This window comes from Poecilia reticulata, linkage group LG1, assembly GCF_000633615.1.
Source record: "Poecilia reticulata strain Guanapo linkage group LG1, Guppy_female_1.0+MT, whole genome shotgun sequence".
NCBI lineage: Eukaryota > Metazoa > Chordata > Actinopteri > Cyprinodontiformes > Poeciliidae > Poecilia > Poecilia reticulata.
Genome location: NC_024331.1, coordinates 20494775 through 20508552, shown reverse-complemented (window position 1 = coordinate 20508552; position 13778 = coordinate 20494775). Strand labels below are relative to the sequence as shown.

The window sequence follows — 13778 nt, the reverse complement described above, 5'->3', positions numbered from 1 at the left end:
ACCCTTTCATAAATTTTCCAAATGAATTCACATGAATAAATCAAGCTAAAGAATTTGTGAAGCGTAGCAGAATGTATATAAAAAAAGGCTGGCCTTCCACAGCAAATAAAAAGTTTATCTGATTTATTTTAGGTTTGACATTACAGAAAGCTGTTTTGAGATGAATGCTTCAGCAGAAAGCCTAATCAGCCATGACTACAACTCTCGAAACCAATTGACCAGAATAAATACAGTATAAACAAGATTTGTGACAACAACTAAATTCATAGCATAGCAGATTAGCATAACAAAATCAAAGTGTTTTTGATCCTGGAACAGGATTGCTTGGTCTCGCATATATAAGGTCAACTTCACATTCACTGTGCCCTAGTTAAACTCTTTCCACATAGCCTTCCTTGGCTCAAAGCAAAGTTTTCATAGCATTCCGAAGTACAATAAAAATGTAACTATAAGAAGAAGATCCATGTTTGACATTTGATCAAACAACTCAATTGGAAACTCCAAAAAGGATAACATACATTCAGACTCTTTACATCAGTAATATATTTAGCAGCACTTGTTCTTCAATGAAGAATAAAAAGCTTTAGAAGGTAAATGGGTAGAAAATTCATTACGTAACATGTGAGTTGATCAAATCTCAAAACAGCAACTATCAACCAGAAGCAGCTTTTTAATAAGACCAAGTTATATGTTTTTATTTTTTATTCAATTGTTATATCAAACCAACATTCTCTCATGTTACATATTGCATGTTTCCTCATATCATGCATCCCTAAGAAGGATGACAGACATGGGTAACCGAGGCTGGATGGATGAATTGATTTTTCCTTCTAGTCGGTCATAATGATGCAGAAAGTATCAGTTGGTATAAAGACATTAATGTTCATGGACCTTTCAATGGGTACTGTGGGTGCAGTTCTGGTGTATGGAAAATGCATATAATAAGAAATTGATGAGAGCAAGCTCATTCGTTCTTGCTTCCCCATGCTGCTGCTGACAGTATATTTTAAAGCACTGCTGGCTCATCTACTTAATTGTTCATCATTACACAATATATTTTTGTCTTTCAACAATCAAGTGTGGGTATATAGATGGAATAAAAATCCAGTTAATTAAGCATATTCCCACATCACATGCCATTCAACAACACAATTACAACATATTATATCATGTTAAAAACATACAATAAGTAGTCTTTGCCACACTGACTCAGCGTATGCTGTCAAGATAATGCAGTTTGATTGTGTCGGTGTTGCCTTTATTGCCTCATCTCTCCTAAAAAACTATTAAGGCACATGTGCACAAGTGAGTAAAAAGTAGAGGCTAACAGCACAAGCAATTCTGTTCCAGTTGGAGGGGAAACCATGGCTACCTCAGAGCCATGCTTCTATTTAACAACAGGGGGGTTTATGGTAGTCTGTCAATAACACTCGCTCTCCCAGGAGACAGGAAACACAAAACACTCCTGGCTGTCATTGATTGCATAGTCTCGCTCATAAATTGTGTCCTTTCCTTGAAACTGACTGAAAGAAACGGACCGTCTACCTCAAATCACATGCAGTAGCTGATTCAGAACATTTAGATGATTGCGTAAAGATGACCGTCAGGTCTTGCAATAACAGCATACCAGCTGAACTGTGTCTTCAAAAACGATGATTTTCTTCAATGAAGGATAAATTGTCTTGTAACTGTTAGAACTGTGTCTGAGAGAGCAATTTTCTTTTCATTTTAATTTGAGAATGGCTATTTTACAATCTCATTTTGAAGCATGAAGTACTAACAGATGCCAAACATCTAACAAATATTAGCAAAATATGTTTGGAGGTTTAGCAATTGGTAACCCTTCTGTGTAGCAACACAATTCAGCACTTACAATGTACAGTAAAAAAAATAATATATATTGTATTCTAAACAGTGAATCAAAAAGTATTGTATAAATTAAGGTCTCCGGCAGATGGTTAGACAGTGATAAACATATGCAACTATTTCCCAAAGGGCGGGAGAGAGTCTGTCCAAGCTTGGCAGCCGGAAAGCACAGCTTCTCCCTTGTCTGCCTCCCATCATTATCAAGTAAAGGACATATTCTGGGATGCACAAATTGTTAACTAAAATAAATATCAAGACAGTTTCAAGAAACTCCTGAAAACCCGTTTTTATTTCTGCTTACTTGTTGAGTTTGATACCCTGATAAGACACTGTTGTATTGAGGTAGGTTTTTAAAATGTTAGATTTTAGATTGTTTTTATTGAAAAAGAGTTAGCTCTTATTTTACTGTCGTAGTGATATGTTTCTTAGTTTTTTTCCATTTTAGTTAGTCAGCATTTTAGTCTTTGAAATGGGCTTTATGATAAAACAGACAGTCATGTTGACAAATATTAAAATGTTTCTTCAATCTAATTAAGCCACTTTGAAAACGGTAAAATGCTCAGAGTTCAATTTAAAACAATTGCCCAGTGACGGGAATAGGTCAATTTTCAGCTTGACAGGGGACCAGCCAGTCGGAAAATAAATAATTTGATCCTTTTCAGATTGGTGACGCCACTATGGGTAAGTGCCACCAGGTCACACCAACAACACTACTCTGTAATGTGGACACTATAGCTGAAGCTAAATATTAGAATAGAAATAAAGTGTTTAAAAATGCAAGCAGATTAAGCACAAAGATGAAATAAGCCATTTCACAGGTAATTCATTTCTAGGACATGTCAGAACATGCTAAATAAATAAATATTTTAAGTGTTACAGCTACTAGATGCGGTTAGTCAGCACGACGTACGCCACTGTTCATCCACCTGGTCACAATGAGTTTCTCTCACAGCCTGATTTACTTAGTTTGCCATTTTAAAACCCCTGAAACATCTTTCCAAGCATGCAGTGGTTTCTTCATCGTTTCAACTAGTAGTGTGTTTTGCAAAAAAACAACAACAAAGAAATAGACTATTTTCTCAGACATTTGTGTTTTTTATCTTGTCTATGTTTCTAGTCCTGGTTTTCCTGTGGAACCTCACATATTCTTTCAGTAATACACAAGGACACTAGTTTTAGTAATGTTACCCATGCAAGTATTTGCTAAAATGAGATGCTAAAGACAGTTTAGAAAATCTGATCAGTATACATTTTGTTGTTGTTTTAAATTAGTAAGTCTTTTACAAAATGCTATTCTCAAACATCTGGCATGATGTCTTTCCTTTTAATGTAAACAAGTCCTTGTGCCAAAATGATTAGAAATAAATTTCCTGTTAGCCGTCAGTAGCATGTTTGTTTTGTTTTGGCTTTTTGTATTGTACCTAAAAACAAGATTTGTTGTGAAGTCTTGTTGTATAATTGAATTAAAGTCTCATCCACCGATTGTTGAGAAGGGTACAAATTTTCAAATGTATTCTTTGTAAAAAAAATAAAAAATAAATACTTATTTTATGCTCATTCATTACCTTTAGTGAAATGCCTGTATCATTCTCAGTCAGAAACAAACTTTCTGGTTGGATGAATAAAACAAATCTGAAGTCTGACAAGTCTATGAATGATTTTAAGCATAACAATATATATATTTTTTATGTGTCAACTGTAGTGTGTTCACTTATGTTGAACAGAATAACCACCATAGCGAGCAACAGAGAAGACAAGCAGAAAGAGACGCAGACAAGCAGTGACAGAGAGGGAGTGCATGCCTTTCTGACTATCATGAGCTCAGATGCTAAATTGAGCTGTGCAACCTCTACAAGCCCATGGGATCCTGGATCTCCAGTTACACTGAAGGGAATGTGGCAGACTACACTGGGTCTGACTTCTACTGTAACTGTACTGTACAATCGTTGAGTCCACCACGCTGACTGCACTGAAGTGATTTAAATCAGTTTATCACACTGAAAGAGAATTTTGAACTGCTGAACAACATGCAGCTCCGCAGAAATTATCATTTGCGCTACAGCATATAAGGGAGGCAAAAGTACTACACTGGCACTTTATGTGAATACTTAAATCCACTCATACACATGCCAAAGCTCGCAGCTTTCTTCATCGTGTTGTTTGTCCGAGCTAAAAGCGCTCATTGAGACTCCGCTCTAAAGTAAGGGTGAGGCATGTAGCACCACTTTGCTACTTCGCATCCTCGACTCAAGGAAGATGACACAATGGCTAAACCAGAAACACACGCTGTAGATTAAAATAACTTTTCCAATAACTACTGCAGAAATGAAGCGATGAACTCCAAACAGTCTCTAAACAAAGACATTTCCGGACAATGAAATTAGACTAAAAAGAGAACTAGACGAGGACAAGTACACGCACCAACTGCTCTTCAGTTAACACGTTGGGCGCTAATTAGGAAACTGATGGTGAATAATTAAACATCCCCGAAAGCAAGTGTGCGGACGCGGATTCAGAATCAGAAGTGCCCGGTGCCCGTTAGCTTAGCTGCAACACTAGCCTAGCCGCCTGGCTCGTCTTTGCCCGACAAGCTTTCAGCACCGGGGCTCACTGGATAGCAGCGCTCCGGAGTGAGAAAACACTGAGATTTGCAGCTAACGGGACTAGTCCAGCTCAATAAACAAAGGTCGTGCCACCCTGTAGCGGAAATATTCAATATGCAGACTTTCCATGCAGCTACATCTTAAGTAGGCAAGATGGTAAGCTGTGGTTACAATGCTGAATGAAACAGCCGGACCTCGCCTAAGCTAATGTTAGCTGCACGTCTCCGGTCGTCAGGTGGTGCAGTGAGTGGAAGGCTACAGGCTGCTAGCAAAATAAATCTTTCAGCTCACAAGCCTTCTCTACCAGCTATACACGCACCTTTTACCGTTAAAGATAACTCCTGTAGCAGGTCCACAAACTGTGCAGCAGCAGCAGCAGCAGCAGCAACGCCTGGTCTCACTGAGTGCACTCCCAAAGAAAAACGGCGTCCTCCTGATCCGTTAACCTCCCCGGAGAGTAACAATCGGCTCGGTCCGGACGCTCTCCTTAATCTTGTGGTGCTGAATCTGAGGTTTACACGCTTCTGTCGGTGTGTCGGAAATGCCTCTCCTCCTCCCACGGTTGCTGCAAAATAATGACCCCCTCCCAGCGCTCCTACCGCAACAACGATGCAGGCAGGTGCGGACGAAGATGCGCTAGTAACGGCGAGCTTTGCAAAATAGTGGCCCGTCTGCTCGTCTCCAGCATTGGCAAATCAGGAGCGGCTCTTTCTGTCGTTGACGCATGCGTACTCTGTAGAGTGAGCAGAATTTTTTTTTTTATTATTTTTTTTTTTATTTGCCACATTACAGAAGTGAAGATCCATTCTTTCCGTGGATGGTGTTAAACTAATGCAGTAATTTATTACTCCGCTTTCATGCAGGAATATATGAAGATTCAAAATAAAGAAGAACGTCATCAAAAAGTTCATTTCAGTAATTCAGATCGAAAAGTGAAATTCTGGGATTATATAGATTCACTGCATGTTTTTCAAAAGTTTTTTTATTTTATTTTGATGATTATGACATACGTAACTGATGAAAACTAACTGAAAGTTATTAGGTTCACATTTGATATTTTGATATTTACAATGAGAGACACTCATATGACACCACATCAGCAATGAATATGGTTTTTTGATCACAGAGAGAAAATTGATGTCAGAAGTAATACAAAAAAATTTCCAGTTTGTATTTTTGTGTTTATTGTTTGTTCTCAATCTCCCTGTTCAAAGCTGCTTAGTGCACTGTTCTGTAACATAATTTAATCTCAATGTAGACATAGTTTGTTACTTGTAAAATAAAATGTTGTCAGTTTTCTATTTAATTTACTATTTTGAGTTGCATTAAATTGCTAATTAAAGACCCCACCCCACCCCACCCACATGGGATGCATCTGGAAAAAAACTTTCGGATGTTGCTCCATAAACATTTCAGATGGTGAAATGACAAGATTATGTGAAGTTAGGAGTATTTTTTTTTAATTTACTGATATTTTAAAAGATCTTGGAGTTTATTTTGCTTGTTAGAGGGAAATAAGATCATTCCAGGTGCTTGGAAGCAAACATTTTATACTTCACAACAAGTCCAAATTATCCAGTTATTCCAGACACTTAATTACAAATTCAGCAATGTGACAGCATCCATTAATTGGCAATAGTTCGTGCATTTCTCATCTGCCAGGGAAATTATGTGTGTTAACCTGATTGCACTGAATTTCATTAAAGTTTGAGCTGAGTCTTAGCTGAGTTGGAAGCAGTTGCAATCAAAGTCTAAATCATAATGCAAGATACCTGAGTGAATCAGGGCATTAGCATCATATCAGGCTTGTGAAAAATGTTTTCATTTCAGGCATTTTGATTGAACTTAATAGATTTATTTTCTGTTTGTGTACTGCCTCTGCTTGCTTCATCAATACGTATCATATACCAGGCTTGCTAGCTAACAGTTTTCTTTAGAATTGTCCTTAGATGCATTCAAGCTTTACTTTCTGTGAGCCTCTGAGCTGACACAGTTTGTAGAGAACAAAACCACCATGGGAATAAACCCATCTCTGAGTTTGACAAGTTGTCAGCTTACTCTATTGTGTGTAGCACAAGCCAAAAACCTTGGGCAGCTAAAGACCATAAATATATATTTTTGTTTGTAGAGCTATGCACCAAGATTTCCTCTGAGATTTAAGGTGAGAAATGATGTTCATCCAGTGCGTATTTACTTTGATGTATGTCCACAAACCCCACACTCACCACAACAGAGTACAGTTCCTTTCCTAACTTTAAGCTATTCTATTCTTCAGGGACTGTCATCACTACATGTCCCTGCACTGGCTTTTACTGCTCTTACAAAAAGAGGTCATCATTGGATCAATCTGCTGTACTCAAGAGCTCTACAAAAAAAAAAGAGAGAAAAAGTGTTCAAATCTCGAAGCCCTCAAAATCCAACTCTTTATCCTCAAAGTGAAAGAATTAAGGAAAGTAAAAGGGGACTGAGGTAACTTGTTTTTTAATTGACAACAGATCTTGATATCACATAACCAGACTGTGGTTTTGTTAGCTCCTCTCTGATGTTGTGCAAACATTATTCACATTTTCTGAATCATGAGGGGGCACTTCAGATGGCCTTGCAATCAAAAGCACAACTACTCCGGGGCAGGAGAATCTTTTAGGCAAAAGCTCTTCTTCCAGCACTTCTGTTAAAAGCAAATCTGAAGTAATTTCAGGTTTCTCGGAGAAGATTGAGAGTACCTTACTGACTTGGAGAAACGTAGCGCATAATAAATCAGTGTGTCTTTTGCTGCAGACAATGAAAACTGTTGTCAAAGGTATCAGCAAGAACATAATGTCTGCATGTAAAATAGAATGCAGAGATTTAGGATGCATTTCCAATATATAGAAGCAAAACAGAATTGACTTGCAGGTTCACCCAGCTACTTAGAATATCTTGATAAAGTGGGACACATTACGTATGCATTTTGCTCAGAGCAAGTATTTATTTTTGTCAATTTTGATGATTATACCAAACAACTATGATGACAGCTAATGGAAACTTCAAATTCAGTTTTTTGTGAAATGATATGTGACAGCTAAATAAAGGATAGAAATGCTATGTTATGACTTATGCAGGAATGGGCAAGACTTTTGACTTGACAGTTGTCCAACAGACAGACACCATCCACAAGGAGGGTAGATAAAAGGTAATAGCTAAAGAAGCTAGTTGTTCACAGAGTGCTGTATTTAAGCATATTAATACAAAGTTGAGTGGAAGGAAAAACAGAAGTGAGCAATCAACTGGGATAACTGCAACCTTAAAATGATTGGCAGTAGCAGCGGAGGAAGTGGACAAAGCTGTTCAGTCAATGTTGGCCACACTTCCAGATATAAAATTACATTAACAGCCATATTGTTCAGCGCGGCACTTCTCTTTTTGCAGTGGGTGGTGGTTGTTGAGTTTTGAACTGAACTTTTGAATGAGTTTGCCTTGCAAACTACAGGTAGACTACAATTCACAGTGCAGAAAATCAATGTCACCAGTCACAATTCCTCCTTCTGATTGGCCTTGGTTAAAATTTAACCAGAGAGAAATCCAGCATAATAAGAGAATGCCACGATGGAACACCGAGGGAGAGAAGAGTCAAGCTGAATGATTTAGGAAAACAATGGCCAGGCTACTGAAACACTTACTGTGCTCCTTTTAACAACGTCTGACCTCAGTGTCTTCATTTTTTTTTTTATTGTAATCTTGTGTTCAAAAAATGTACATCAGAGGCTGGAGGTTTCCAGTTTGTTTATGTAAATGATAAGTCTTCTTCAAACTCCAAGGTTACTGGAGGAACACCACAGGGCTCTGTGCTTGGACCAAATATTTAATACAATATTCTTCCAACTGGTAAAATCATTAGACAGCATTGAATACATTTCCACTGTTATGCTGATGGTAACTAGTGATATTTATCCCTAAATCTTGATTTATCCAAACACTTAGATGAGGCATAAATTCAAACTGGAAGACTCTTTTTAGCCTCACGTGCATCATCCAGTCAAATGCTTCTACTGGAGCTAATCGCCATTAGATCACACCAAGCAGGCTTCTATTTATAAGGCCCTCTATTCACGGATCCATCTGATCACCAGCTGAGCTTCAACCCACCTCTCTTTACCACTCTTGTTCTTCTGGCTCCTTCGGGCTTCCTTCCTCTTGACCTCCACCACCAATGTCCGGGCCCTGGGGAGAAGACGTCTCTAATCCTCAAACCACTCATCCAAGTATATTGCAATTCACAGAATCCAAGACTTCTGCCGGTGGATGAGCACCAAAACCATAATTTATTCATGTCAAATAAAACTTTTGGATTGCAGCCTTTTCTTTGCATGAGTGTATCCAGGTTGAGGTAGATTACAGGCATGTTTTAAAGACATAAAACACCTGGACAACTTTAAATTTTCTGCTCTGAGTAAGGAACCTACATGTTATGTTTGACCAGGATATGACATTTAAATCCCATCATAAGATTTTCTTCTCTTACCTTCAGAATATTGCCAAAATAGAAATAACCTGTTCAGGAGTGATGCTGTAAAACTAGTCCATGTATTTGTTACTTCAAGACTGGACTATTGTAATTGTTTATTATGAGGAAGTTCACAAAATCCAGTTAAAAGCCTTCAGCTTATTCAAAGTGCTGAAGCAAGAGTATGGGCTGTATGACTGGATTGAATTGAACTCTTTTTATTGGAAAGTGCCTAGAGATGACGTGCAATATATTAGCGCAATGTAAATAAACTGAGTTGAATTTGGGGGGGGAGAGCTATTTTAGAAGAAAAGGGATAATAGGAATTGTGACAAAACATAAGTGTCAAAATGACTTTGCTGTTATGAAGTGTATCAGATTGCCTTTCAGTCTTTGAACGTAAGAGGGAAATTGATTACATTTGGATTCTCACCACACTTCCCATGATCCCTCTAGTGTGAACCCACAGACGCTAGAAAAACTCAAAGTCAACCAGTCCAGGATATAGTAAGAAAATCCCAAATGTTTCTGCCTTGTCAAACTATATCATGGCCTCATCACTTGTTTTCTGTTATTTCTTTCAGCCACAAAATTTTCTAAGTAGCTGAAGTCATGAATTAAATACTATTCATGATTTAAAAGCGGAGATGAAATTAATCTTTCAGACAACTGCCAGGAATGATTTATTATTACCGTGTGTAAATTATGTTACGTCTCCTCCTCTTTCTTCCTTATCAGCTGGATTTTCACATGAAGGAATCTGTCCCATTTGCCAAATTTAGTCCACATAGACATTAAATTAGCATATTAGCCCCTATTATCTAGGGTTGTTATAGTTTGTTTTAGTCACAGGCAGATTAATTGCATAAGCTAATGCATAATGGTATAAACTAATTGCATAAACTTACTTCCTTTTGGCTTTGTTGTTATTTTCTTAATAGAAGAAACCATCTTTTATAATTACAAAGGATTTTGGAGTCATTTTACTGAAAATGTTCCGAGGTTTCCATTAGCTAAAAGCTAATGTTCCAACACTCCACTAGATTTTTATGTAGAATGGGTTTTTAGCTGTTTGGCTGGTGTTGTAATACCAATAAAAAGCATTACAACAATGTGTCAGAGAAATACTCTATGTTTATCAACATATAAAGAATATATTTGCCTATATCTGTGCAAATATTCATATTTAAGGGTCTAACAGATGTCCTAATTTTTTTATTTTATCTTTTTTTTTTTTTACTTACACTAGCAATCTAAAAGTCCCTGTATGTTTATGCTTCAGTGAAAAAAGTCATGTTTGTGAAATATAGTTCGGAATATTATGGATCCAGAGAGGAGGTGGCATGTTTGTGTTCAGGCTGCCCTCTCTGCATCACCCTGCAGGTTGTGCAGCTGGCTTTGTGAACCCCCAGGGTTGTTAGGAGTGTGCGGACTAGATAAGCTTGTGGTGCATTTCCCAGAGAGGCACACCTTACAAAAGGATTACTGTGACAATATTATAACAGCGTCTGCCTGTTAGTTTGTCTCTGTGCTTATGAAGTGGAGGCTTTCATCCCAAATCTCAACATTCTAAATGATTGCCATCTGTTTGGGTTCACATAAGGACTCAAAAGATATTCATTTTATGTTATATGTGTGCTCAGGAAGTAAAACTACAGGATTTAACGGATGTACAAAGCTAAAGTGATGTGTCTAAGATCAACCTGCACTCATGGACCATGTTTTATCTCCAGAACAAATTAGCTTGAAGGTGGCTCTTTTATAAGATCTGTAACGACACACAAGAGGGGTACCTTGCTTATATAAGCATTTCTGCCTCCAGCTTCAGTGCAATCTGACTATCAAGTCATGATAAGCAGCAGGAAAATCCCTTCATTAGAACCTTTTGGACATGAAAGTAAATACTGATTGGTAACTGTCAGCATGTACAACTGGATGATATTAATCAACATACATGCAATGTCATTTATAAATCATGGTTGGTATTGTATTGCTTCTCCATATTGTAGAACAATACGGTGTCTAGAAATAACTAAACATATGAAACTACTTGTCGCAAGTGTGTGGTATTAAGATAGTGATCAAAACAAGAAGCACATAATGCGACACACACTATTTTTTTCATCCCGGTAAAATAAAGAAACGGAGTGGGAACATAAACTTAAGAAATTGCTGTTTTAACTTTTGTTCTTAACAACAAAGGCACAAAAAGCTTGACAGAAAGCATTAAACTTGACTAAAGCTCATCTATCATGAACTACTTGCTCTTTCGCAGATTACTGTCAAAACAATCAAAAATATAAGCAGCCGCAAAGCTCTGAACAAATACTCCTACCTTTTTCTACTCAGTTCTACAGGGAGGTCTGATTCTGATTAACAGGGAGGTTATTATTAAATCTCCAGACATCTTAACTGCTGACTGGAGAGAAACTCTACTTTCCTCAGAAGTATATATTGTCGCACTGTAACCATGTGAGAACAATAAATGACTTCTGAGGGCAATCCATTTTGTTCCATGCGATTGTGAAAGCTGTTTCGGTAAAGAGTGCAGAGCAGGAGCAAAATTGAAAACCTAAGTCCCTCAATCTTCATGTCCTTATTTAGAGAGGCTTAAAAAAGAAGCAGTACATTTCCTTTATGATACTACAGAGAAGATGTTGAACCTTATGTTTTTCAGCTTTCATCAGTGAAAGTGGAGAGATTTTTCACAGAGATAAATTCCCCTCTTTAATGTTTCTTCCTCTCAAGTCAACAGCATATTTTTGCACAAACACTGACAGATTAGTCAGCCCTGAATAGTAAACTCTTGATCAATATCTTGATGAAAGAAGTCTTTGAAGTAGCACCAGAGAATCAGGAGGCTGTAGGGTAAGTTGTTGTTTTTTTCCCCTTTCCCACTGCTATAAAAAAAAAAAAAAAACATGTGTTCTCCAAGTAAGGTCAGGAAATGGTGATGAGGCATATGTGAGAAGATAAAAAATTCCAGAAAAATGTCACTTGATTAACAATAGCTGTGATTAATGTCACAAATATTCAAAGAATAAATTCCCTTTCTGTTGGCTGGAAAACACTGATGAAGTGATGTCTTCCTTCAGAGGTCAGAGATCAAACTATTAGTTGGAAGGAGGTAGCACCTGTCACAATTGCAGCAAAAGGAGTTGCTTAAGAAATCCCTGTGGCTCATGGCTCAGCCATGTATTTTCAACAGCTAGAGTTGTACACCATGTTAACCAACTGGCTGATAGTGGCAGCTGGTCAAAGTAGAATGGGAGGCAGGTTGCCGAGTTAGAAGGCTCCTCTCTGGTGAACCAGTTCCCAGCCGTTGCCGTCTTTCTGCCGTTGCCGTATGCAAGCTCGGTATGAGGGATTGCTTAAGAGTCAACGGCACAGTGCAAATGACCGCCCACTGTCGCTTCATGCTCATTGCAACTTACTAGTTCAGTGCATTTCGCTCAGTTTTATTGAACAACACTTTTCAACAAGTCTGAATATTAACTGAATCCGATGCACAGTTTGAAAGATTGAAGATGCGGTTGCATGATTGGGATTGAATTGAAAAACAGGTCAGTTGTAGACTGATCAATTTGTAGCAATATTGTGGATGAAACGTGGCTCCAGAAGAAAGATGGAAAACAGAAATAAATCGGAAAGAATAAATTATGACTCATCACGATCAAAATGTGAAGATTTTCTTCACATTTTTCTCAAACCCACCTATTTCAAATTTGAAAGTATTTGAGCTTTTTTGAAAATCAGACTGATTATGAGTATTTGCATCAAGTTCAAAGATATGCTTAAATACAGTATTGTATTTATAGATTCTGTATTTGTCTATGCAGTATCAATAAATGCAATACTGTATTTATCATAGTTTGAGATTTCGCATTGCGTATGAGTGGTCAAGTGCTCTTGGCAGCACCCTGCTGGCCTTTGGGGAGGCTCTGAAGCAGCAGCTTAGTTTTCTTCCGCCTTAGACTAGCAGTAGTTTAAGCACAAAGACTTGGCATGCTGGTATCCAAGACAGGACAAACTCAAAGCTGAACTTAAGGCTGAGAAAATCTTTAGCACAAACTGTACATCAACAAATGCAAAATGTGAAAACCAGAAATGTCATCTAAAAAGCAATAAGGTGCATATACATACGCATTTATTATTTAATTCACAAAATTGCTTTAATTCAAATAAATGCACTCAATATCCAATTTGAAAGTCTCTGACAGAGTATGAAACTCCCTTCTCCTGAGGAAGTTGATTTCATCACATACCCATCTACACCTCCTACACTCTTCTACTCGCTCTCGATGTGGGCTCTGGGTGCAAAATCTGCACTGCAGATGCATCTAAGTGATGCCGAGGAGCAACAATATGGCTGAGTGCTTAAGCTTGTCATTGATTTCTTTTCCTCACCACGGTGAGCATAGCTTATTTTCTATACCAGAGCAAACCCCATCAGTCATTGAGTTCCTTCTGTTCTTAGTATGAAATAAAAACTAGACTTAAAGTTTATAGCTCTATATTTTTGAAACATCAAGATATGTATGACAAATTCAGAGTTGGCATTGGAAAACTAATGTTGGCAATAAATAAATGAACATGCATAACATGGTGCACATTGTTCTGGTTTAGCAAAACAATTAGTATTCACACCCCTGGAATTTTCTTAAGTTTCAGGGACAAACCTCTTTGTATTTTATTACAATTTTAAATGATAGACATTATAGAACAAACACAAATCCCCCTATTCAGCTACGCTTTGTTTTTCACGTATTTGAGCTCAGGTCCTGAAGGGAAACAAAGACATCCCTTTCCCCAGCGACACTCTCCAG

At 37.7% G+C, this 13778-nt stretch overlaps 1 protein-coding gene across 2 annotated transcripts in view; it reads right to left on the bottom strand.

Annotated features, from left to right (window-relative positions):
* Positions 1-5163, bottom strand: part of ctnna2 (catenin (cadherin-associated protein), alpha 2) — a 323748-nt gene extending 318585 nt beyond the window's left edge. The window contains exon 1 of one of the 2 annotated variants that reach the window (XM_008413718.2): positions 4789-5163. The gene's annotated coding sequence lies outside the window, so the exon portion shown is untranslated. The remainder of the gene's footprint in view (positions 1-4788) is intronic. The other variant, XM_008413693.2, reaches the window with a different exon arrangement.
* Between the last annotated feature and the right edge of the window lie 8615 nt (positions 5164-13778).